This window comes from Archocentrus centrarchus, chromosome 2 (assembly GCF_007364275.1).
Source record: "Archocentrus centrarchus isolate MPI-CPG fArcCen1 chromosome 2, fArcCen1, whole genome shotgun sequence".
NCBI classification, from domain to species: Eukaryota; Metazoa; Chordata; class Actinopteri; order Cichliformes; family Cichlidae; genus Archocentrus; species Archocentrus centrarchus.
The window spans coordinates 7,744,687-7,772,433 of NC_044347.1; the positions used below are offsets into that span (position 1 = coordinate 7,744,687).

At 40.0% G+C, this 27,747-nt stretch overlaps 1 pseudogene; it reads left to right on the top strand.

Annotated features, from left to right (window-relative positions):
- The first annotated feature begins 12,866 nt into the window (after positions 1-12,866).
- Positions 12,867-27,747, top strand: part of LOC115798510 (uncharacterized) — a 198,229-nt pseudogene continuing 183,348 nt past the window's right edge.

Sequence of the window (27,747 nt, forward strand, 5' to 3'; positions counted from 1 at the left end):
CATATGCTATCACTCATCTTAACCAATCATTTGCGGCTTTCACAAAAAAAAGAAAAAAGAAAAAAAAGAAACAAACGAAAAGAAAAAAAGAAATGGTTCCTTATCAGGAGCCAGCTCCCATTGTTCACTTCCAAGAGCGTGATCTTAAAGCCGGATCGTTCATAACCGACCCATCACTAATATATAAAGAAAACACAAAAATTCCTCGAAGTGTGACAATATTTTCTGGAGATCTGATCGATCGATAGGTGGTGATTTCCAGTGATGGTATAGTTACATTGAAAAAATAGTCTGACTACTGATTACTGCTTTAAAAAGTAACTTAGTTACTTTACTGATTACTTAATTTTAGAAGTAACTAAGTTAGATTACAAGTTACTTTATTAGTTACTTTCAACAGCGGTCTGTCATAAAGGGATTCAGATGTTTCTGTGTGTTTTTATGTGTAATGTCTTTGCTTATATTGGTAAATAGAGTACAGTCAGCATGATTTATGAAGGGCTTATATAAGAAATGAAGAAATAACCTGTTTTTCAATGATCTTTAGGAGTCTGTGTTATTGTACCTACATTATAATCCATCCAGGGCCTTTTTGGCCACTTCAAATATCTTTATATAACTGTGATGTTATATTAGTTGTGATTTCTGCAGCTTTGTGAGCCAGATTTCTGTTTAAAAAGACATTTTTAATGCCAGACAATTTTTACCTTGAAAAAAAATTAATATATAAAAGTCACTTTGCTTCAGCTTCTACCTTGTGATAGAAATGCTGTTTCTCACTCAAAGTTACCTGCTATCATTCAGGAGAGATATGTTTGATATATGCTTCACAGATTATGGGTCAACAAGTCAGTTACAGCCGTTTAAATACAGGGAATGATTTTTTTGGCAAATACCGAAAATTTATTTTTGGCAGATGATCACTTTTTGGCACAATACCAGCCTCTACTACATACTGTAGTTGAGGGCTTTTCAATTTTTTCAGCTCTCCCCCACTTACTGGTTTGTACTGAAGTCCAGCTTTTGTTGTTTGGGTGCTGGGGGGGGGGGCTCCTGCATTAGCCGCAGCTCTGCTTTACCACCTGCTGGGACTCGCTCTGTAAGTTTGATTGCATCGTGACTCCAGATGTTTCCTCATATTTGACGTAGTGTTTTTGAAGCTAGATAGCACTTTTTCACCAGCACAGAGTGCACAACTAACCTTGATGTTGTCATCTTTAGCTGACGCTGACTCAAAATAGTGTCTGTATTTCGACTAGAAAACGCGCATCTCTCTCCTCCCTCCATTGTTTACGTTTGTGTCGCTGTGATGTTATTGTCCTCATGCTGAAAATGGGACTTAACTGTTGCATCGGCCAGACGTCACTCCCCGAGATGCAAGAAAAAAGCAAAAATATATCTTTGTACTGAGGAAGATGACAAAGATAGTAATGCACAGTGACTTGGATAAATAACTTTAATCTGATTACTGGACTGCAAATAGTAACGCATTAGATTACTCGTTACCGAGAAAAAGTAGTCAGATTAGAGTAACGCGTTACTAAGTAGCGCTTTACTGACATCACTGTTGATTTCATACCTGCTCATCTCTAATCTGCTCCACTGATTGTGTTTGTTCTCTCCATCAGATTCCTGTCAACTCACAATCGACACAAACACAGTGAACAGAAAACTCAAACTGTCTGACAACAACAGGAAGGTGACAACGGTGTGGAAATCTCAGTCATATCCTGATCATCCAGACAGATTTGATCATTGGCCTCTGCTGCTGTGTAGAGATGGTCTGACTGGTCGCTGTTACTGGGAGGTCGAGTGGAGAGGAGAGGTTTATATATCAGTGAGTTACAGAAGAATCAGCAGGAAAGGAAACAGAGATGACTGTTTGTTTGGATGGAATGATCAGTCCTGGAGTCTGAACTGCTCTGATGATGGTCCTCATTCTGTCAGACACATTAACAGAAAAACATCAATCTCCTCCTCCTCTGTCTCTAACAGAGTAGCAGTGTATGTGGACTGTCCTGCTGGCACTCTGTCCTTCTACAGAGTCTCCTCTGACACTCTGATCCACCTCCACACCTTCAACACCACATCCACTGAACCTCTTTATCCTGGATTTGCAGTTTGGTGGTCTGAAATGTGGTCTAGTGCATCACTGAGTCTGTGTTGAGTTTATCAGAATCTGGTTTGTTGGCCAAGTATGTCTACACAAATTGTGCTTGTTGTTTTCTTGCTTTCTTGTTTTCTTTGCTTTCAGTGTACTTAACAAAGCAGACAAACAGATAACACAGACAATAACATTTATAGGATATTTATATTTAGAAGTGCAGAGTGTAAGGATGTTGGAAAATATGATGTAATAAATGAGGTATTGATAACTGGTTAGTCTATATACTTCATATATGGGGGAACTTGACAGTATATATTTATAGTATATAGGTATATACAATGGTATATAGATACATGCAACAAAACAGTATACACAATGCATTTTGGTTCAGTAGCAGGGTATGGTGGATGGTATGGTTGAGTGTAAAGAGTGTCCTCCTGTCAGAGAAACTCTGACTGTTGAACAGATAGTTCAGTCTGTACATGTCTGTCTCTTTCACTCACAAACACGTTTTCAGATTCATGGATTCAATCAGTTGATGTTTGAAACTGTTCTCAATGATTCCTTGTAAACTTCTTCCTCTTCAGTCCTTTAAAGATGGAAGCTGCCATTATTCCAGGATCCACATGTTGTTTTTCTGTCTTTTTCCACTCAAAGCTTCACAGTGAATATCAGGATGTTGTGTTTCTCTGAAGCTCAGTTCAGCTCAGATGATTCAGTTCATGTCAGCTGCAGTTAGTTTGCTGCAGATGAGACAAACTGTGATATCAGAGAGGAATCACTGAGCTGCACTGACCCAAAACATCAATTTACAAACTGCTCAGAGACGTTCACACATTATTGTCCAATGAACACAAGTTTGGTGAGCAGCCAGAGTTCATCCTGAGATTTGTTTTACTGCTGTTAGAATGATGAAATCACAACTAGACTTTAACTTGTCTGTGGTGGCATTTGGACAATTAAATGATCCTTTAGAAACTAGATAGAAATTTCATTATTTGACAACATTGATTTTTTAATACATTATGTGAATTTTACTTCCTGTATCACCAGCTGATGTAAATTCCTGACTATGGAGCATATGTTACACTGTTGTAACTTCATTGCATGACCTTATTGTGTTGTGTTAGTCAGATCTGGCTCAGCAGGTTTTAAATGTTTTGCTTCAGCAGAGAATCTGTACAGTACTAAAGTCAAAGTGTGTAACTTGGATCAGCAATATTTGCTGAATGTGACAGTTTCAGTGATGTAGCAGGAACATCATTTCCTGTTCCTGGACTTCAGTTTTCTAGTTTGATTGTGAGTCTGTTCAGTGTCAAAATAATAAAGTGATTGTGATTAAACCGTACATCAGTGAGACTCTCCTGTTTGATCAGCAGAGAAAATCCCTCTATGTGTTCAAAATGTGCTGAACATTGACTGAAGCTCTAATAGAGACGGAGAGAGATCCTGTATCTGCTCCTTTGTGGGAGGAACAGGACGAGCACTGCCTGATATAGAAAAGGACCTCCAGCAGTCACTGGTGTGAACGTCTCTGAGCAAACAATCAGAAACAGTTTCCATGAGGGTGGCCTGAGGGCCGAATGTCATCGAGTAGGCCCTGTGCTCACTGCCCGGCACCGTGAAGCCAGCTGCTGTTTTCCATAGAATTGGCAGGTCCACCACTGGTGCCCTGTGCTTCTTCCAGATGAGAGCAGGTTCACTCTGAGCACATGTGACAGACATGAAAGGGTCTGGAGAAGCCGTGGACAACATTGTTGCTGTAACATCATTCAGCATGGCCGCTTTGGTGATGGCTCAGTGATGGTCTGGGGAGGTATATCCACAGAGGGACGCACAAACCTCCACAGGCTCAGCAACAACACCCTGACTGCCATCAGGTATTGGGATGCAAACCTTTAGACCCAGTGTCAGACCCATTACAGAAGTCAGTGGGTCACAGAAAATCATTTGAGAGCAACTCTGGCTTGTAATGACTTATTGTGCTTTAAAATATATTATAATCATGCCATGTTGTTTGTTTTCATGTTGTTTTTAGTTTTAATCAATAGGTTAATAACCGTAGAGGTATTAAATTTACTCATGGTATATGCCAGATGTATATTGTGATGGAAAAGTTTACTTTAACCTCTTATGTGTTGTTCACCTATGGAGTGTGTGACCATGAAGTGACCTGTAGGTTGTAAAAACTGTCCAGTTGATCATTCCCTTATCTGTAACCTACACACACCCTTCCTCTGTCAGGACCCTCTTTGTTAATGAGGTCATATTTGTTAGTTTTATTGTACTTCTGGTTAGTTTCTCTTCATACAGGGACATGTAACTGGGAGAGAATCTCCTCTTCTTTATTGGTTGGGTTAAGGAGGGGGAGAACAGGGGGGTGTAAAAGGGTTTAAGTACTTTGTGTTTCTGTGTAAGATTCAGAATTCACTCATACCTCTCTGGGGGTATGGGGGCGACTTCTCCTCGTACGAGCACTAAACCATGTAAAGGAATCTTGTCTCTCTCATTTGATAAATACATTTCCATAAAACTTTTGGCGATTGTCGGAAGGATACAGTGAGCTTTTTCACTCAGTGACGAGTCTTTGATCAAGCTAAAGGAAAAAAAAAAAACGCTTCAGTCCTCCTGCATTTGCAAATTATGGAGGAACTCAAATCTTCACTCCTTCGTTGGACAGCCGCCTGGATTCAACGACCCTGCCTTAGCGGCACGGCCGTAACACATATTGGGTGAGAAAGATTCCATATAATTAAAATTGTAATTTTTATGTAAAAGATAAATTTGATTTGAAAAGTAAATTAAAATTGTATCTGTCACTGTCGGGGTTGAATAGACATTGGGAGACTGCCTAAAAGGGTAACACCCGTCGGCGAGCGGGTGGCACTCAGACTGGGTTGCGTGTAAAAGAGGTTAAAGACAAATTGTCGAACGTGATCTTTTTCTCTGTTTTCTTACACGTAGAAAGAAGAAAACCAGTGAGAGATGTCTAATTGGAAAAAAATGGGATCCCAGGGCAATAATGTCAATCCTCCTCCTTACAGTGCCACATGCAAATGATATAAAGAAGAAATGTGGATCCAAATAATTGAAATGTGTAAATTATTGGATTAAAGAGTGTGCACAGAGAAAAAAAAAGTGAAAATGTGTAAAATGGCTGAATATGAAAAACAAATGAAAAGTTTGAGTGTTTGGAAAAATGGAGATGGGAACGTAGGAGTAGAAAATTAATAGTTAAAGAACTCGGCGGAGAGAGAGATCTTAGCGGAGTTTTGAGCGGCAGAACAGCTGATGCCCTAATTAATGGAGTGGCGGTTTTGGGCCCAGGAAGAAGAAGAAGAAGAACCAGGAAAAAAAAAAAGACAAATAAGATGCTGACAGAGGAAAGCAACATTGACTCTGTATTCAGCAGTCGCCACTGGGCAAAGTGTTGCCCGAGGGAGAGGACGAGGATGAGGAAAGAGCGGGCTGGCTTCTCTCGGATGTGCTGTCTGAGGTGACAGATGTTACAACTGCGGCCTGACGGGTCATTGGCGAAATGAATGCCCACGACTGGTGAAGGGAACGCGAACTAACCAGGGCTCTATTCCAGGAAGCAGGTTTAGCTCCAACTCTGAGTTTGTTACCCTAAAATGAGGAAACTCAGGTTTTCAGTTCCAGAAAGAGCTAACTCCAACTCTGAGTCAGTTACTATGGTAACAGACTCTGTGACCCTAACCTGGCAGCTTTTATCCAACAAACTCTGAGTGTCTTTCTGACTCCGCCCCTCCTGCTGCACCTGAACCACCTGTCTGACACTCCCATTCATTTCCTCCTTTATAAAGTGGCTGTCAGAGCGTCAGAGGAGCGAATTCATCTGCAGACGTTTATGTTTCTACAAGCTCTGAAATCCCAGTTAGACGTTAGTTTGTTATTTTGTAACATGAAGCTTTTACAGTCGTTCACTCGTCAACAGGCTGTAAGGATGGAGACAGCGATGATGTCACGCATTTATAATGAGGCAGCTGCAGCTGTCAGACTGTCAGTCAGTTCCTCTGAAACATTTACTGTAGTTACTGCAGCATCACTGTTACATCACACTGATCTGGATGAAGCTGCTGACACAGAACACAGTGTGGATGGAAAATGTCCGGATCAGAAGATGATGTGAATGTTTGAGTGAAGATGAGGCTGAAATATCTGAAGACTTGAAAACTGAACTAAATGGACTTAAAGTGACTGAAATGATGTCATTTTGAAAGTTACGGTGTCTGAAATTCAGAACATGAATTTCCACATATTTTCCACTGAAAATCACCAAAATCACTGATCATAGGCTCTATAACGGATCTGCAAACTGTGTCCGAGTCCACCCGCAGCAGGAGGATCCAAATGGATCAGGATCACGGATCCAGTTCAGGCTCCAGTTTTTTTTGCAGCCCATCCAGTCTGGATGTGTTCATAATGGATTCATTTTCCTGACACGATCTGCATTCTTTAATTAAAATGTCTCATCCTCCCAAAATGTACTGAAATATTTAAAACCTATAAAGCTGAGACATTTATCATAACATGTTTGCCTTTACTGGTAAAACTTTACATTCATTACAGACTTGGATGCTCTGAATGTTTTCAGCTAAATATGACACTGATCTCTGACCTTTAACAGTAACTCAGTGAAACATCTCTGCTGTGGCTGTCAGAGAGCCATCATCTATCAGTGACGCTGATCTTAGATCAGATTAAAATGGTTAAACTGGAAACATTAAAGCAGTTTTTCTGTAAATCTCATTTTTATCCAGTAATGGCAGAAATAATGAAATTCTCAATTTAAGAAAATAATAAAATGAGGCTGCTATTCCATCAATAGATTCCATTTTTATTGTACAGTTATTTAAACAAAAAGCCATAAAATTAACTGTAATAAACTGCAGTAAAAACAGTTTTTTCATTAACAAACTGGCCTGAGGTCAGCTCCCTGTCTCAGTCTCTAACACACAGGCCGGTCAGTAAACTCAGTCTGAGCTGTTTCCACAGTTTTATCTTCACTTTCTGTCTCCTGCAGTTTGTCCTTCAGGCTCAATAATTAGATTTTATGAATCAAATGTAAAATTAGGATTCAGCTTCATCTGATGGAGATTCAAGGTGTGTAAATGATGACAGCAGCATTATAAAGAAATGATATATTTGATAACAAACTTTTATTCTGTCTGTGATGATGTCAGAGTGGGTCAGGCTGATTAAAGTGACTCATCATGCTCCACACTGACACGTGCGATCCTCCATCATCGGATTAAAGTGGAGGCTCCGCCCTTTATTTACCCGTTGCCATGGTGAATCCAGGTAATCAGAGCTCCATTGATGATGTCTTTCTTTTCTTACTCACACACGCGCTAAATCAGGGTGATCATACTCAGAGTTGATTGAACTGACTCTGATCAGCTGTTCTGGAAACTCAGAGTTGATCAACTCAGAGTCTGTTTTTAAACTCAGAGTTTGTTGAACCTGCTTCCTGGAACAGGGCCCAGACTGTCACACTGATCGGAGAGGAAGACTCCAGACAAGTCAGATGAAGGCTAGTTACACTCACACTCATTACTGACGTATGGCGCCTAACACACACATACACAACCTGCTCAGCAGGCTTCCTGTAACGCATTATTTCAAGGCACTTATGCACAGTTGCAATCAGAATTGTATAAGAAAGTGGCTATGCTGAATTTAACTGTAAATAGGGAAATTCTCCCTTTTTTGGTCGATTCAGGAGCAACAAATTCTATCATCTGTGAATGTGCATTGCATGTTCCACTTAAAGTTAAGTAAGTAAGTAAAAGTAAGTAAAACTTTATTTATATAGCACCTTTCACAGATAAAATCACAAAGTGCTTTACAATGTGCAAGTAAAATAAATAACAATAGCTGATAATAGAAAGTAAAACATTTAACTAAAAGCTTGTCTGAATAAAAGTGTCTTAAGCTGCTTTTTAAAAGAATCAACAGATTCGGCCATACGGAGAGACAACGGCAGGGCATTCCACAGCCTGGGGGCTACTACCTGAAAGGACCGGTCACCCCGGGTTTTAAACCGGGTCTTAGGGACCCTCAGGAGGTTCTGGCTTGAGGACCAAAGATTGCAGCCTGAAGAAAAAGCAGTCAACATGATGTATTAGGGGGGCCTGTCCATTAAAAGCTCTGAAAGTCAAGACTAAAATTTTAAAATCAATTCTAAATTTTACAGGTAGCCAATGTAGAGAGGATAAAACAGGTGTGATGTGTGCCCTTCTGTTGGTTCCTGTCAAAAGCCTCGCTGCAGCATTCTGGACCAGCTGCAGACGAGTTACAGCAGATTTATTAAAACAGGTAAAAAGAGAGTTACGATAATCTAAACGAGAGGAAATAAAAGCGTGAATAATCATCTCTAGGTCAGATTTGGATAAAATTGACCTCAGCTTAGAAATATTCCTCAAATGATAAAAGCAACTTTTTACCAGATGTCTTGAATGTCTGTCCAGAGACACTGACTGGTCAAACAGAACACCAAGGTTTCTGAGGCTGGGCTGGGAGGAGGAGCCCAGAGAACCAAGGTGTTGTTTGATCCAAGAAACTTTTTGTTCCGATGCAATGATCAGGGGATTAGTGGGCGCCACACCTACTCAATGTCCGTATCTGGGAATACAGTTAAAGAGAGCTTTTCAGTTCCAAGCTCTGGCAAAACAGAGTCTGGGGAACTGTTCACTCATTTTCTTTTAGGGTCTAAAATGTTTCAGTTTTCAGGAGTAAAATTTAGTCCAACTTTGCCTGATTATGTTTATCAGTGGAAATTGAGCCAGAGCTCATTTTCCCAAAAATGTATTAGATGAAGTACAAAATCTGGTGAATCCTAATTCTGATTTTATGCCTCCTGATGAGCTACATTGTGCTGCTCATTTCAGTGAAGGACCCTCACCGGACTTTGAAGAGATGTGGTATGGACTTTTGTCTGATAAACGTACTTTGTCTTGTCTTTCTGGAACAGTAACACTTCTGCTTTACAGGTTTGTCTCATGCAGGCACAACAAAAATGCTATTGGATACCCAGTTCTGCTCCTCACATCTCACTATCAAAATCGTCTGAGATGAGTTGGGCAGAAGTGGGCAAATCCGTCATGCGATGCTTGCGCGCTTCTGATTGGCTACCAACTGACTCCCACATTTTGTGGTCGACTTCAGTTTCCCGTTACAAAAAAATACACACCTTCTGTGGTGCATACACTGTGAACAGTTGTGCTTCTGTCAGATTCAGTAACTTTGATGAGCTCAAAAATGTGTGGGTAACTTCTAAGCATGATGTAGGCCTTATTAGGGACTGTGAACCTGTTGTTATCACACCCAAATCTTCTTTTCGCCTTTGTCAAAAACAATAACCTATCAACTAAGATCATTTAAATGCATCATCAGTGAAGGATCATAGAACAACTGAATACTAAGGAGCACCAGAGCAGAACCCCCACAAGCAGCAACACCTTACTAATATTTCAAAGTGTAGTTTTGATAAATTGGAGTTGAGATTTATTTGTTCAGGCTGTCAGAGTCAGAGCAGCGAGCTGCAGCAGGTTGATCATTGGTCACATTAAAGTTATATAAAGGTGCAGCAGCTGATCTTTGACCTGTGAGCTACATCTTAAGAATCTTTTTATTGTTTCACATGTTTAATGTGATGTTAGCCTGTGGACGTAGAGTACTGCTGACAGAGGAGAAACTGAGGATTTTCTCTTATTCTAAACAGACCTGGTTCAGACTGCTGTCAACCAGCGGGTGAAGAAGTTCACGGGAAAAAACTGAGTAAGTGAAACTTTGATTCATTCGAGACTCTGAGGTTTCCTCGTCATCACACAGCAGCTGCTCTTTGTTAGTGTGTTTATGTGGAGAAAAGGAGACTCATCTAATCTGTCAGATTCGATCGAGCCTTTAAACCATAAAGTCACAACTAATTCATCTACATCAGCTCGAAGCCTTTCAAACTGAGCCTACAGGCAGAGATTTGAGACTCACAGTCTGTGTGGGTCTTTAGGTTGTTATCAGCATCATAAACTGTTCCTCACTCTGCAGTTGATAGCAAATCTGACAATGTTTGATCTCCTTTAACAGGGGAACACTGGCTGTAATGTGAGGTTTAGTAACACTCAGTTCTCATGTGAACAGGCTCACAATCACTCTATAAACCTGGAGTCATGATGCGAGTTCCTGGTTCAGATGCAGGACTCCAGTCTGCATTGTTTTATGAAGGATCAGTGTTCATGTTCAACTATTCTTCATAACATCTGGATGATATTTAACAGGAATGAGTCACCAGTGATCCTTTAGGAGGCCTTTATGGTGTCTTTGAGGGACTAACCGGACTCCAACAGTTACCCACACAGCAATTACATTTTACCTTCTTCTTTCAGATGCATTAAAAAAAGGAGCAGCTAACAGAGACATGAAAACTGAGCCCAGATTGTGCACACTAAATTGTTTCATTTAATTCTAACAATTAACCCTAATCTGAAACTGAGTGTAGACATTTAGTGCTATTTATTGTTATAAATGTTGAATAACACTATGTAACATTATGTCTTTGACAGGAATTTTCTGATTGACTAATTTTCTGAGTCTTCTTCTTATTAAAAAAAATTCTTTATTCCTGTCAAACTTTTTTTTTCTTTTGTGGCTTTTAGAATGATTTTTGCCCCCAAAATAGTTACATTTTTTTCTTTTTTGGGAGTTTTTGGTTGAAAATATTTTAAAATGGAGGTTTCTTGAACCCTCAGCAAATTCTTTTATGTTTGATCTGAACAGTTAAAGAAAGATATGATCAAAGTGAATTTTTGTTACATCGATTTATTGTTATTTTTTCTTTTAATCAAACATTTTTAACCATTTTTACAAGCAATTTTTGAAGCAAAAACCTCTTCAAAACAGGTTAAAACCAAAATGAAAACCAGTAGTAACTGGCATTATATGGAAAAAGGACATTTGTAAAATCATTGTATGAACAAAGTTTTGGGATAAAAAACATATAAATTTTAGCTTGTTTACATGTGCAGAACCAGAAAGACAGTTTAAACCCAAAGACAAGACAAAAGTAGAAATTTATTTTGTAGTGTAATCCATGTAAGAGGACACACCTGGGCAGCTAAACACACCTGTCAGTCAGATGTTCCAATAATTTTGCTCACAAGAAAAAAGGGTGTGTTCAGGCAAAAGCTGCTATCATCTGAACTGTGTATCAGATCTAGCTGTAAATACGTGGAAATAAAAGCTGAGATGTTGATGTAAATCAAACCTAAATGTTTTCGGTCAGCAGAAAAAATAAATGTATTGGCCTCACTGTTCCAATTTACTTTTTTCTTTTTTGTAGTCAAAAAACTGCAGGTATAGACTCACCAGCCAAACCTGATTACAAAAAACCTTATTTAATTTATTTTTATTTGTTATATATGTATATTGTAACAATGCCAGATATGACAGGTGGGGAGGGACGAAAAACATTTAAAAAGTCTGCTGACTGCCACAAAGTAAAATTTAAATATCGTGTTTGTATTATTTCCTCTGCAGGTAAAGGTCAGTGAAATAATTATTAGGAGAAGAATTAGAAGAAATATTTTATCCAAAAGCTTTACTTGTACTTCTTGCTCAGTGTCAGTCCTGCATTCAAGTTTTATTTCAATCCAATGAACTGATAGTAGAAGTAGAGCAGCTGACGGCAGCTTCCTCTGCCTCACACTGCTGTCTGACTGCATTCAGCTGACACTGAGATGAAGCAGGAAAGAAGCAGCTGATATTTGGACAGCAAACACGATGGAAAGGAAGATTTCAGTTGATGGGAATGTAACAGGTGGTAGCATAAGGGGTGGCATTTTCCCTGAGTCTACGCCTCAATAAGCTGGCGGGGTTGTTGGGAGGTCCCAGTTTGCCAGTTTGTAAGTTTGGAGAATTGTTTTTAAATTGTTTTAAACAGTTGTGTGTGTGCTGATGTGTGGTGTATATTTTTATAACAGGGCCACACAATTTTAGAAGAACAAAGATTGAAGTGGGATTGTTTGGGCGTGGGGTTCGACGCCATATGGCCACACTTGATGTCTTGCAGGATTTGTCGTGACAGGGTCTTGGCTTTTTAGACATTGTATGCAGTGTTTTTAAATTGTTTTTAAGGATTGATTTAGAATAAACTGTTTTTTTTTTTGCATTTAGTAATTTTGAGGTCTTGTTTTTTTTTTCTTTATTTGCAGTTTACACTGTTTACCTGCTGTCCTTCTTGGTTTTGTTTTTTCTTTTTGGTTAGTCCGCCCAGGGATGGCTGTGTTTTTCCTTGGTATATGTGTGGGCGGACTAACTATTTTTATATGTGTCTTGGGTCACTTCCCTGATTAGGCAGATACTCCATGTTGCTGTTAATCGTAACCCTGAAGCCCGATCCTGTTTGCAGTGTTACCTTGGTGTTTGCATACAATTGAACTGCAGTGAAATGAATGCATCATATGGGTTGCAGTGAAAGGTTGTAGTGGTTTTATGCGGGTGTGTCCACCTGAAGTGGTGTTCCAAATTTGGGTCAAATGTTATTTGATTAACAGTGAATGGAAAAAAGTTCAAAAGAGAAACCTCCTACCTGTGTGACAATAAATACTATTTTTGCTATAAACTGCATTTATTCTTCGTGTTTTATTCAGGCCGCGGGGGCCGTAACATGCTCATGAATGATGTGTGTTTCCTCTGCAGGTGAAGGTAGAAAGTGTGTGTGAGCTGATGTGAATTCAGCAGCATGGATCAGTGTGAGGACAGAGAGGAGGGAGTCCCTCCCTCTAAAACCACTCTGTGTGGGGAACATGAGAGCCAGACCAAAGCTCAGAGGTGAGATGACCATCTCTAACTGTCCATGACTCTTCTCCATGTCACAGCTCAGCACTCACATCACTGCTGCATCATTATTCACAGGAACCAACCTGAACCTGAACCTGGACCTGAACCTGAACCTGAACCCAGCTGTGTGTCCTTAAAGAGCAACCGGTCTAAACTGCGTCCCATTGATTTTAAAGGACAAGAACCTTCTGCTGCAGAGAGGTGAGCTGTTAGTAACATTTACCTGCTTGATGATGTTTTATATGAACTTCAGTACAAACACTGTTATTCCCTCAGTCCCATTTCAACCTTCTCTTAGAAACAAATTGTAAAGAGCTGAAAATCCATTTTAGCAAAATTTGTAGATTGTTGGGTTAAAGAAAATACTCACGTTCATGCACAGAAATCTCTGCTGATCTGAGCAAAAAAATTCCTCAATCACTGGTTAGAGTTTTTGTTTGTTTTAATCTTCTAAAAACAGTAAAACATTTGTTTCACCTTATTTATTGCACCTTAAACTGAACTCTGGTGACATCCTTTGAAACTGTTCACAGGAAACAGCTGCATGCTGTTGAAACCACAGACAGTAAGACTGTTAAAGTTGGATGTAGCTGGTTTTGAAGCTATGAGATGATGGTTTTTACCGTCACCATCTTTGTATTTGAAAATCAGATGTGACGGTTGAGGGCCGGGTATGACTGTGAAACTGCATCCTCTTTGTGTAACGACTGTCAGTCAGTCATCAGTGAGTGATCAAACCTCAATGATCCTCCAGTCTGAAACAAACTATGACTAAGATGTACAAAACAGTCCATTTACCCACTTCTATAGGACTGAAAGTGTTGTTCCAACCACAACACTATCACCATCTGGTGGCCTTCAGATAGAATGCAGGTTTAAGGTATTCATACACAGGCTTTTTTTTTTTTTTTTGCTGACCATCTTTCATAGTGACTGAGATATACAACAGCTTCCTTCTCAGAAATGAAACTAGACAGTTTTCTTCTGTTTGTTTGTGAAGAAATCAAACATCTGCTGTTCATCAAACTATTTGATTGCAATCATGAATTTCTCTTCATATTTAAGAGTGGTCTAAATGTTGTCCTGAAGTAAGAGTCAAACATATTTTCTAAACATTGCAGTGTATAAAGCTGACCCAACAAGACACTGTCCACTCTGCCCACTCTGAAAATACACATGATTAAAAAAAAGTCTATAAAAAGATCTGTTGATCTTCTGCTCTCTGAATAACTTCAGTGTAAATGTTTGTAGGCTTTAGTCCATCTGTCCACACAGGTTGTGTTGTTTTACTCACTGTGTATGTGCTGTATGTGGGAAATGTCCATCTAAATAATCTTGTAACTCCACTAACTGAGCTGACCCAATACACAACTGAACTACTGTCAGTCCCACACTTGAATGCATCCTGTCCATACCCAGGAGACTGAAGCTGCTGCTGATTGGCTAACATGCTGTTTACACTACACCTGTGTTGATGGAAACATGGTGTAAGGCAGGGGTGGCCAAACTTCTGCATACCACTGAAAATGTTTATGTCCATTAATAGTTATTAAATTGAAGAAAAAGACTGTTGGACACCAGTAAGGATTTAAAATAGAGTAAATAGATACAATTTCAAACTTTGAAAAAACAGTGAGGACTTAAATTCAAAGCATATTGTTGACCTGTTCATTGTATGTGCGATCAGCAGGACTGTTAAATTTAAACAGTGACATGAAGCCACCCAAGTCACTGTTAAAATATCACCTATTAGATCTTTAAACCTGTGCTTGAACCAATTCTTCATGATTCCTTCACAGAGAGGATCAGCAGAGCTCAGAGGTTCCCAGTGGTCAGTCTGCCCAACAGCCCCAAACACAGCTGGACTCCATATTTATGGTTTGTAGAACTACTTTTAAAGTTTTCTGTTCAGTCATCTCCATGCTGCCCTTTGTAGAACACTGCTCATGACACTGACAATGAAGGTGTTTCAAACATGGATCTGATGTTTGGTTCCACAATTTCAGTCTGTTTGGGTCGTTCATATAAAATTCTGTTCCAGCTGCTGGAGGAAAACATCATCACTTTTGTGAAGAATGAACTGAAGAAGATGCAGAAGGTTCTGAGTCCAGATTACCCAAAATGCTTAGAGAGTCAGAAAGAGGATGAGGAGCTGTTGGAAGGTGAAAATGAAGAGAGAAGCAGAGAGGCATTTATGAAGATCACACTGCACTTCCTGAGGAGAATGAAGCAGGAGGAGCTGGCTGACCGTCTGCAGAGCAGTAAGAGGATTTCTCTGAAGATTTAAGCTGTTGAAAGAACAGTTTGACATTTGTAAATTTATATTTATCTATTTCTCAATATAGGACATGCTGAAGTTCATGTTTTTAAGATTATATGTTTTTTGTTCTTTGAGAATTTCCAGTCCTGTGCCAACATAAACTTAAATCCACCCTGAAGAAGAAGTTCCAGTGTGTGTTTGAGGGGATCGCTAAAGCAGGAAACCCAACCCTTCTGAATCAGATCTACACAGAGCTCTACATCACAGAGGGAGGGACTGCAGAGGTCAATGATGAATATGAGGTCAGACAGATTGAAACAGCATCCAGGAAACCAGACAGATCAGAAACAACAATCAGACAAGAAGACATCTTTAAAGGCTCACCTGGAAGAGATGAACCAATCAGAACAGTGCTGACAAAGGGAGTGGCTGGCATTGGGAAAACAGTCTTAACACAGAAGTTCACTCTGGACTGGGCTGAAGACAAAGCCAACCAGGACATCCAGTTCATGTTTCCATTCACTTTCAGAGAGCTGAATGTGCTGAAAGAGGAAAAGTTCAGCTTGGTGGAACTTGTTGATCACTTCTTTACTGAAACCAAAGAAGCAGGAATCTGCAGCTTTGAACACTTCCAGGTTGTGTTCATCTTTGATGGTCTGGATGAGTGTCGACTTCCTCTGGACTTCCACAACACTGAGATCCTGGCTGATGTTACAGAGTCCACCTCAGTGGATGTGCTGCTGACAAACCTCATCAGGGGGAACCTGCTTCCCTCTGCTCGCCTCTGGATAACCACACGACCTGCAGCAGCCAATCAGATCCCTGCTCAGTGTGTTGACATGGTGACAGAGGTCAGAGGGTTCACTGACCCACAGAAGGAGGAGTACTTCAGGAAGAGATTCAGAGATGAGGAGCAGGCCAGCAGGATCATCTCCCACATCAAGACATCACGAAGCCTCCACATCATGTGCCACATCCCAGTCTTCTGCTGGATCACTGCTACAGTTCTGGAGGATGTGCTGAAAACCAGAGAGAGAGGAGAGCTGCCCAAGACCCTGACTGAGATGTACATCCACTTCCTGGTGGTTCAGGCCAAAGTGAAGAAGGTCAAGTATGATGGAGGAGCTGAGACAGATCCACACTGGAGTCCAGAGAGCAGGAAGATGATTGAGTCTCTGGGAAAACTGGCTTTTGATCAGCTGCAGAAAGGAAACCTGATCTTCTATGAATCAGACCTGACAGAGTGTGGCATCGATATCAGAGCAGCCTCAGTGTACTCAGGAGTGTTCACACAGATCTTTATAGAGGAGAGAGGGCTGTACCAGGACAAGGTGTTCTGCTTCATCCATCTGAGTGTTCAGGAGTTTCTGGCTGCTCTTCATGTCCATCTGACCTTCATCAACTCTGGAGTCAATCTGCTGGAAGAACAACAAACAACTTCCCTTAAGCTAAAAAGAACAAAATCTTCAGAGGGACAGATTTTCTTCTACCAGAGTGCTGTGAACAAGGCCTTACAGAGTACAAACGGACACCTGGACTTGTTTCTCCGCTTCCTCCTGGGTCTTTCACTGCAGACCAATCAGAATCTCCTACGAGGTCTGCTGACACAGACAGGAAGTAGCTCACAGACCAAAAAGGAAACAGTCCAGTACATCAAGAAGAAGCTCAATGAGAATCTGTCTGCAGAGAAAAGCATCAACCTGTTCCACTGTTTGAATGAACTGAATGATCGTTCTCTAGTGGAGGAGATCCAACAGTCCCTGAGATCAAGAAGTCTCTCCCCAAATTATCTTTCTCCTGCTCAGTGGTCAGCTCTGGTCTTCATCTTACTGTCATCAGAAGAAGATCTGGATGTGTTTGACCTGAAGAAATACTCTGCTTCAGAGGAGGCTCTGCTGAGGCTGCTGCCAGTGGTCAAAGCCTCCAACAAAGCTCTGTAAGTTATAAACTTTACATGATTTAACTATTCATTGCTACAGAAGAAACTCATCAGAAACCAAGGCAATGGGGCTTTCAATAATTTATATTCACTTCACTCCACTCCACCCCCCCACCCCAGGAGATTGAACAAAAAAACAGTCACAAAATTGATGTAGCTAAATAGATGTACCGACAGGTCCATAAATAATTGGAGTATTTCAAACACAGAAAAATGAATCACTTTGCGCATGTTTCTTTTCCATTGTATCTTTAGACTAAGTGGCTGTAACCTCTCAGACAGAACCTGTCAAGCTCTGTCCTCAGTTCTTACCTCCCAGTCCTCTAGTCTGAGAGAGCTGGACCTGAGTGACAATGACCTGAAGGACTCAGGAGTGAAGCTCTTGTCCAATGGACTGAAGAGTATTCACTGTAAAGTGGAAATCCTCAGGTCAGATCATATTTGTATAATGTATTTATTTTGTAATTTGATGGCAGATTTGATAGAAGATTAGATCATTTAAATTAGAAGATAGAAATGTTTAATTTAAACACAAATCTCTGAAATTCTGAATCACTTCTATGAGCACTTTGAGTTTCACAGTTTGATACTTATGGAATTTATTGAGATTAACAAAATAATTGATATTTTTCTAGCAGTTTACATGAGTTGTAAATATTTCAGTATTTAATTCATTTTGAAGCAAGATTTAGCATGTCCAGGGATGATAGTTTACAAAGATCATGCATAATAAAGATTTCTAAATTAATGAAACACAATATTTGTTTATTTCTCCATCATCCTTTTTCAGACTGAATCACTGTAACCTCTCAAAGAGAAGCTGTGAAGCTCTGTCCTCAGTTCTCAGCTCCCAGTCCTCTAGTCTGAGAGAGCTGGACCTGAGTAACAATGACCTGAAGGACTCAGGAGTGAAGAATCTGAGGAGTCCGAACTGTACAATTATTAGGTAAAATTTGTGTGTGTGTGTGTGTGTGCATTTTTGTTTTAATCCATGTACTTTGAGATTTTTATTTAATCATAGATCGCAAACATTTCAAAATTTTCTATTTAAACCAACTGTAGGCTGAAGTTTTCATCTTCAACTTCAGCCTACAGTTGGTTTTGTTACTCTGACTTCAACGAAAACATTAAAATAAGAACACCTTGACACAGACTGAGTCAGACCAAATGTTGGACTGTTCCTTTATCAGTGTCTAACAGTGTGTGTCTGAGAGCGATGTAATGTCCATGTGTGCATGCTGAAAGAGACTGTGCTGCTCTGACCCCCCTCCTCCTTTCAGGGTGGAGCCTGCTGGAGTCCGATGGTTGAGACCAGGTCTGAGGAAGTGTAAGTGTGTTTTTAATGTGATTGATGAAAACAAAGCAGCACGTATTCAGCCATCTTCAAACTGTCACATCACTCATTCACATCTCTGATGTCAGGAGTCATCATCAAAGTGTCAATCAATGAACAGATGATGGATCAATAACTGCAGCTGGATTGTGTTTGTTCTCTCCATCAGATTCCTGTCAACTCACAATCGACACAAACACAGTGAACAGATACCTCAAACTGTCTGACAACAACAGGAAGGTGACTTATGTGTCGGGGGAGGATCAGTCATATCCTGATAACCCAACAAGATTTGATGACAGTTTGTCTCAGCTGCTGTGTAGAGATGGTCTGACTGGTCGATGTTACTGGGAGGTCGAGTGGAAAGGATGGGTTTATATATCAGTGAGTGATGGAGGAATCAGCAGAAAAGGAGAAAGCTATGATTGCTTGTTTGGATTGAATAATCATTCCTGGAGTCTGTACTGTACTAATGATGGTCCTGACTCCGTCTGGCACAATAAGAAGGAAATATCCATCTCGTCTTCGTCCTTCTCCTCTCACTCTCACAGAGTAGCAGTGTATGTGGACTGTCCTGCTGGCACTCTGTCCTTCTACAGAGTCTCCTCTGACACTCTGATCCACCTCCACACCTTCAACACCACATTCACTGAACCTCTTTATCCTGGATTTGGGTTCAGGTCGTCTGGCTCCTCAGTGTCTCTGTGCTGAGTTGAGTGTAAAGAGTGTCCTCCTGTCAGAGAAACTCTGACTGTTGAACAGATAGTTCAGTCTGTACATGTCTGTCTCTTTCACTCACAAACACGTTTTCAGATTGATGGATTCAATCAGTTGATGTTTGAAACTGTTCTCAATGATTCCTTGTAAACTTCTTCCTCTTCAGTCCTTTAAAGATGGAAGCTGCCATTATTCCAGGATCCACATGTTGTTTTTCTGTCTTTTTCCACTCAAAGCTTCACAGTGAATATCAGGATGTTGTGTTTCTCTGAAGCTCAGTTCAGCTCAGATGATTCAGTTCATGTCAGCTGCAGTTAGTTTGCTGCAGATGAGACAAACTGTGATATCAGAGAGGAATCACTGAGCTGCACTGACCCAAAACATCAATTTACAAACTGCTCAGAGACGTTCACACATTATTGTCCAATGAACACAAGTTTGGTGAGCAGCCAGAGTTCATCCTGACATTTATTTTACTGCTGTTAGAATGATGAAATCACAACTAGACTTTAACTTGTCTGTGGTGGCATTTGAACAATTAAATGATCCTTTAGAAACTAGATAGAAATTTCATTATTTGACAACATTGATTTTTCTGTGGTTCAGACTCCAATGAAAAGACAAAAGTCTGTAAATCATTCATTTATTGATCCAAATGATTAAATATCTGCTTTGTTCTATAAAGCCGAGAGAAGAGCTTCTGTTATTTATCATCATCACACTGATGAACATTAGTGCTGAAACACTGCAAGAAATGTGTCATAATGTCAGGATTATTGGATGTGCAGAGTTGTAGTTACTGACAGTGACCACTGGAGGGCAGTGATCCTGATAGTTTCTCTGGAACAGTCCAGCTCCACCCTACTATAATCCCACACTACACACTTAATGCTAGGAGGAATAAGGTACCACCTTCTGTCAAATGCATGTCAAGATCTTATCAGTAATAGATAAAGATCTATAGCATAGATAAGATAAGCAATTTTCATATAGATGACGTCATATTTTTAATTGAATGTAGATAATAAAAATAGATAATATTGTACAAGGGGTATATGGAAATGAATGTCAGGGTTGGTGCTTGTGTGTCACTATAGGGGAGGGGGGTGAAAGTATATATTTATATATATATATATATATATATATATTTATATATTTATTTTAATTGGGGATTTTATTTTTATTTTGTAAACATAAATAAATAAAAAAGCCACAGGACTCATCATTTCATTTGTGTGAGACATTACAGCATGTATAGTTTGTTTTTTTTTTTTCATTTTTCATTCAAGTATGACTGAAACATTTTGCTGTGGACCACATTGGAAATCTTTACTTAATTTTATTTGTATACGTTTAATTCCGTCTAAAAAAATTAATGAAATCAAGATTCGTTTTACCCGATTTTCACAAAGAAGACAGCACCAGGACACCGTTAGTGAGCCTACTGAGACCTCTGAGTGCCACCGTGAAGTGATCAGAAATAGGTCAGAAAGAAAGGTCAGTAAGCCTGAACTTTCGCCCCTCCTCCCTTACTCTCTGCCCCCGCCTCTCTCTCCTCCTACCTCCTCCTCCTGCTCCTCCTCCTCCTCGCCTAAACATCAGATTAGCCTCAGTCAGGGTTTTGTGTTTAATTCCTCTGAGAAAAAGAAAAATTAAAAAATGAAATTGTAAATTAAAAAATAAAATTGAAAATAAAAGCAAATAAAATAAATAAAAAGAAGAAAAGCAAAATAAAATAAAAGTAAATGAAAAACTAAAAAATGAAAGGAAATAAAATTGTAAATTAAAAAATAAAATTGTAAATTAAAAATAAAATGTAAAAAATACATTTGAAAAAATAAAAGTAAATGAAAAAAACTAAAAAAAATGAAAGCAAATGAAATTGTAAATTAAAAAAATAAAATTGTAAATTAAAAAATAAAATTGTAAAATTAAAAAATAAAATTTAAAAAGTAAACTAAAAATAAAATTTTTAAAAAGTAAAATAAAAGTAAATTAGTGAAATCATCTGTTTTTTAAAAAAGTTTCTGTTTTTCTAGTTCCACTGACCTGCAACAGAAAATAGGTGCTAAAAACCTCCCCTCCCTCCTCCCTCCTCCTCCCCCCTATGTTGAGCCTCTTTGAGATCTTATCCACCTCTCTGTGTATTACAGTGTATTACAGTATTCAAAAAAGAGAAAACCAATAATTTAGACTTCAGAGGGGGCCACACCTATGCCCCCTATTCAGGGCCTCTCTTTTCACGGTAACACCTCTGTTTGCTTTAGGTAAGATACAGAAAAATAACGGTCACCAAACCTCTTTAGCTTGCTGTACACATCTGTTTTTGTAAGATAAGTACCCCCCACCCCCTTTTACTACCACCCCCTAAAAAAGGTCTTACATAACTCGGTAATAAGTATAAATGAGCGGCCTTTTGTATGGAAATACCCCTTTGAAAATCTGAAATTTTTTCAGCTCCTCTAAGCAACATCATCTGTAACCATGGCATCAACAGCGCGCAAACTGAACATTATCAGTCAAACGCCTGTTTCAAATTACCGAGCTTATGGCGAACCGCCTGCAAAACGAAGCATGTATGTTTGCCGAGTTAAATTTCCAGCGGATGAAAAATTCGACGATCACTGGAACCTCCCAAATGGGGAGACGTGGGGCTTCAGTTTTAAAAGCCTGACCAATGAGCTCTTGATTTATCAACTTAAGGCTGGAGAAACCTATGGACCAGGGACGACCACGGTCACCGTCACCGCATCCGACTGGGCTGTTTTAAGTTTAATTGTAAACCCTGAGATTCGTCGCAGCATGGCCATCTTTCCCTGTAAGGAGACTCACAGCCGACGTGAAGAACCAGAGCCACCTGCAAAAGACCAGGCCACCCAGACAGATTGCTGCGAGATTAAACAAGAAAACGACGATGATGACGACCGTCCTTTGGTGATCGATGAAAGAGAAGAACATCAGAGCACACGGCCATCTCTCACCGGTACTGTGACCTTTAGCTTCTGGGAGACCAGAAAATCAGCATTCGGTAGATGGTATTTTAAGGCTAGTAGACAGATTACAGAACAAAATGATGATCTGTTTTTATTAGACATTTACAGTTCTCAGTCAGACATGGTTCACAATGTACTGCGTATCCCTTTGTTGGAGTGGGTGAAGATTATGGACTTGAAAACCTCAAAAATTGATGAACTATTTAATATTTCACAAAGAGAACAAAATGCTGTTTTTATTAAGAAAAAATATAAATCTGTAAAACAGAGCCCCTCCTACCAGCTTCGAAATCCCCTCCCTCTTTTCCCCTCTCACCCTTTAAAAGCACCCTCGCTGACTCTTTTTTTTTTTGTAAAACACAACCATGGACAGTCCCGACAACACACAGAACCGGTCTCCGAGCGCCTCAACCATCCTGAGGCCTGCAGACCCAGAAACAGAATCCGAAGTGGCTGTGGATTGGTCTCCGCCCGGCTGGAACGATCGGTCGGATGATCATCTTTGGCAAAGCCTCGGAGACGAGCCTATCTCTGGTGATTTGCAGGTCACAGAGACCGCTGGACGGTTGCCAGCGCCGGTTCTCGACTTACTGAAACTCACATTAAAGACTGTTCTGAATCTGGTCATACAAAAGCACATGCATGAGATATGCGAGGGGTGCAAGGTGTTTCACCCTTCTCAGAGGAGACACTCCTGTCTTTATCCTCCTGAGCGACATTATTTTTTCAGGTATTATGATGACTTAACAAAACGATTGTGGAATGGTCATTTCATCGACACTCTATTGAAAATCCTCCGTTTGGAAGGGTTTACACCTGACCGTGTTCGCCTAATGGGGGCTGCCGAAGCGTATTTGTATGAGCTTCGGGAAGCCAAAGACATTTTCCAGGCTCTTTCAGAATTTGAAGATACCATTGTTGATGTGAAACGAACATTTGTAGATCGAATCTTAAATGAAAATTATCTTTTGTGGGTTGAATCTGACTTATCACTCATGCCGTCTACTTAAAAATAATAAATGTTTTGACTTTACTTGAATAATGTTTTATGGTTTGAAGTTTTAGAAAAATGTTTTATGGTTTGAACAAGGTTTTATTTTTGTTTGAAAAAAATGTTTTATGGTTTGAACTTTGCTTGAAAATAAAAGTTATGGAATCTTTTAACTATTTTGTGTGTTTGTTCATTAAATAAATTACACTATCACATTTAAAATGTTTTCATATATGTAAAACACATTAAGGATCACAGATGGCTGAGACTGATACACTGAAAAAGATATATTATGACCCAGCTCATCCTGGGAGCTTAGGAGGGGTTGAGAAACTTTATAGAGCTGCACAAACGAAATCAACAACCACACTTAACAAGGTGAAACAGTTCTTATCATGGCAGGATGCATATACGCTTCATAAACCAGTACGAATTAACTTTCTCCGAAATAGGGTTTTTGTCCCCCGTCCTATGAATCAGTTCCAAGCTGATCTCTGTGACATGCAGGCCTTATCTAAGTTTAATAATCAGTACAAGTACATGCTTACTGTGATCGATGTTTTTTCAAAGAGGGCGTTTGCAATCGCCTTGAGGTCTAAGTCAGCTGCTGACGTCACGCATGCCTTTGCTGAGGTCTTGAGACAGAGTGGAGTGCCTGAAAAGTTACAAACTGATAAAGGAAGTGAGTTTTTCAATAAAAGTTTCCAGAAATTAATGAAGAAGAATTCTATTAATCATTTTTCTACAGCTAGTAATCTGAAGGCATCTGTAGTTGAACGTTTCAATAGAACACTTAAATCAAAAATGTTTAGATATTTTACATCTGAAAATACGTTCAGATATATTGAGATATTGCCTGATTTGTTGAACAGCTATAATAATACTTATCACAGATCCATTAAAATGACACCTAACCAAGTAAATTTTGAAAATACACCCCAGGTATTTCAAAATTTATACGGAACTTGTAACGTCTGGGTTGTGTTCGGTGGTGAAGAGGAGGCGGCGGGCAGCCAAAAAAAACGCACAAGCACACTGGCACTGAGAATTTCAGTATTGCCCTTTTAATAAATGTAATCTTCACAACCTTATGAAGCCCGGTTGAACGGCTGCTACATAAACACACATGAAAACGAGCAGTGTTCATACAACCTATGACGGTACAAAAAATAAGGAAAAGGAAAAGGTCTGCCTCAATCCAAAATGTCCGTCTGCAAAACACATCTCCCGCGCTCTCTACTGAGGAGCGGTGGGCGCACACTGGTGACATCATCAACACAAAAAGGCCAGACTGTCGTAAAGAGACATCACAATTACGACTGTTACAAACTTTTCCATACACCAAGAAAGTAAAGATGAAGCTTAAAGAGGGTGACTTGGTAAGGTTATCTAAGTTGAGAGGGGTATTCGATAAAAAATATGAACAAGGCTGGACCAGTGAGATCTTTTCTGTGAGCAAATGTATACCGTCTACACCACCAATCTATAAAATTAAAGATTATGATGGTGAGGAAATATTAGGATCGTTTTATGAACATGAACTTCAGAAAGTTAAAGTGTGCAAAGACAAGCTATATCATGTGGAGAAGATATTAGCTAAACGTAAACAGGGCCATGAGAGACTCGTGTTAGTTAAATGGAGAAACTGGCCGAGTAAATTTAACACTTGGATTAAGGAAAAGGACATTATCAACTTGAACCTAAGAAGTAAAGCACGAAGAGGGGGCTCCACTAAAAAAAAACAAACTAAAGATGACACAACAAAGTGAGGGGTTCTATGTAACTTTGCCATCAAATTCTAGTATGAATGTTTTCAAAAATAACACCAGTTCAAGTTTCAGAGTCGATTTAGCCAAACATCTTGACCTACAAGAAGACTGGCAGGTTGCTTTAACGGAAATATCTTATCCGAGAACATGGCACAATCTTCCTACGGAGTTGGCTTATTTTGAATGGAGAAAAAAATCAACACCAGCTCAAAAACTACCTCCAGTCCATAAAATACATTTTAGAGGAGGGTTCTACTCAGACCTCACTCAACTCTGTACTGAATTGGATTTTACTCTATGTAAAATTGATCCTCTGGTACAGATAAGATTTAAACCAATAGAAAAAAAAATTGAATTAGCTGGCAATAGTCTGTTTCAAATCCGAACCTTTGCACCTCTGGCTTATATGCTAGGCCTGCCCTCTGGGAATTGGTTTAAGTGTGACAGCATAGTTCCTTACCCCCCAGATTTAAATGCTGGTAATTACCATCTATACTGTTATTCTGACATTGTCAGTCTTCAACTGGTCGGTGATTCCTATGCGCCCTTACTGAGAACCGTTAAAATACAAGGAGAATACGGTGAAATTGTTACTCAGGTTTTTAACAAACCAGATTACCTACCTCTGGCTAAAAAACATTTGGAAAATATCCAAATTGAAATTAAAACGGATCAGAACGAGCCTGTGAACTTTACATACGGAAAAACAATTGTAAAACTCCATTTCAGACCTGCAAAAAAGTTTTAGTGTTTTTTCCTCCAAAATGATCACCGATAATAACAGATTTATACCATACTATCAGGCACAAGCAGGTCATGGATTGCCAGGTTTTTCCGGAGCACCTGTGATGTATGGTAAAGGTTTTGCGTCCATGTTTTCTAAATTGTTCAGATTTGTAACCCCATTTTTAAGAAGAGGATTCAATGTCGTCCAACCTCATCTTAAGACGGCTGTTGAGAACATAGCGTCTGATGTGATCACAAACGCAGCAAATCATTTTACCAGACCGGACACGGAAAGTCAGGATGGTTCAGGGATATCTTTTTATCTAGGCAGCCCCTAAAACGCCCCCTTTCGATAGATGAGAAGACTTACACGGAAGTCAGGCCCATTTCAGCTCTGTCTGATAGGGGACCTTTGGAATTTTTTGTGCCTGGTAATTGAAATTAAACGCCCCCCTGGTGAGCGAACGCCTGTTCGTAAAGAGGGCCAGGTACTGTGAAAGATCCAGAGAATTTGAAGTGATAGGCCCTCTTTACGAACCCCATATTAGGTCCATTATCAAGTACAGTGGAATCTATTGATCCAGCGGTATCTTTTACAAACAAGCCCACACTGAACTGAGTCTTGAGCGTGTGATCAGAGTAATTCAGTAAAGTCTCAATAATTGCTCGGTAAGAATGGGTTGAACTGGCTTGTGAAATTAGCCTATCACCTAGGGTAACATCACATTGAATGAAAATTGTATTGAGAGGATAGTTGATTGTAGCCACACGTGCATCAGCAGCCAAGTCTGTTCCATCAGCATTGGATACTTTCAGCCTTAGGTACAGGAGAGTGTCATTGAGGTCTAAATAATTTGAACTATTACCAGGCACAAAAAATTCCAAAGGTCCCCTATCAGGGTGGTGGGAGTCACCACCCTCTGGAACACAAACTTGGGGTGATCAGGACCCTACAACACCGTGCGGAAAGTGTTCCCTCTAAGGCAGAAGGGAAGCATAAGGAACACACACACATTAAGAAAGCCCTCAAAACATGCGGTTACCCCAACTGGGCCTTCATCAAATCAGCTAAGATGCACAGGAATGAAGGCCAAACACAAACTACAGAGAATGGGAAGGACAAGAGGAACAACATTGTCATCCCATATGTGTCAGGCTTGTCAGAGAAACTCAGAAGAATTTTCTCCAAGCATGACATCTCAGTATACTTCAAACCAAGTCACACCCTAAGACAAAAACTGGTGCATCCCAAGGACAAACCCGCCAAACACAAGATCAGCGATGTAGTGTATGCTGTTCAGTGCAGTGAAGAGTGCTCGGACCTCTACATTGGTGAAACCAAACAGCCTCTTCACAAACGAATGGCACAACATAGAAGAGCCACTTCGACAGGACAAGATTCAGCAGTACATCTGCATCTGAAGGAAAAAGGGCACTCTTTTGAGGATGCCAATGTCCACATTTTGGACAGGGAAAACAGATGGTTTGAAAGAGGAGTGAAAGAAGCCATCTATGTCCACTGTGAACAACCATCATTGAACAGAGGAGGTGGATTACGTCACCAACTTTCCCCCGCTTACAGTGCTGTCCTGAGCTCCCTTCCCAGACGTCTCAACCCCCATTCACACCTTTGTTCCAGTGACCTCAATAGGCCACAGGAAACAATGGAGCGGAGTCCTAAGTTGGTTTCAACTGAAACCACTGATTAAATATGACCCACGCCCCCTTCACACCTGGGCACATGTGTTCAAGCACATGATCAATAGAGGGTCATAACCACCTCCAGGGGACTACGCCCACAGGGGTTTAAATACCTGGGTCTCTCCACCATTTGGTTGAGAACTGAAGAAGCCTTTCGGATGAGAGGTGAAACGTCTTCAAGAAACAAAAAGAAGTCCAGTCGCCTTTTTCAAGCTCCAGAGATGGTTCAGGGATATCTTTTTTATCTAGGCAGCCCCTAAAACGCCCCCTTTCGATAGATGAGAAGACTTACACGGAAGTCAGGCCCATTTCAGCTCTGTCTGATAGGGGACCTTTGGAATTTTTTGTGCCTGG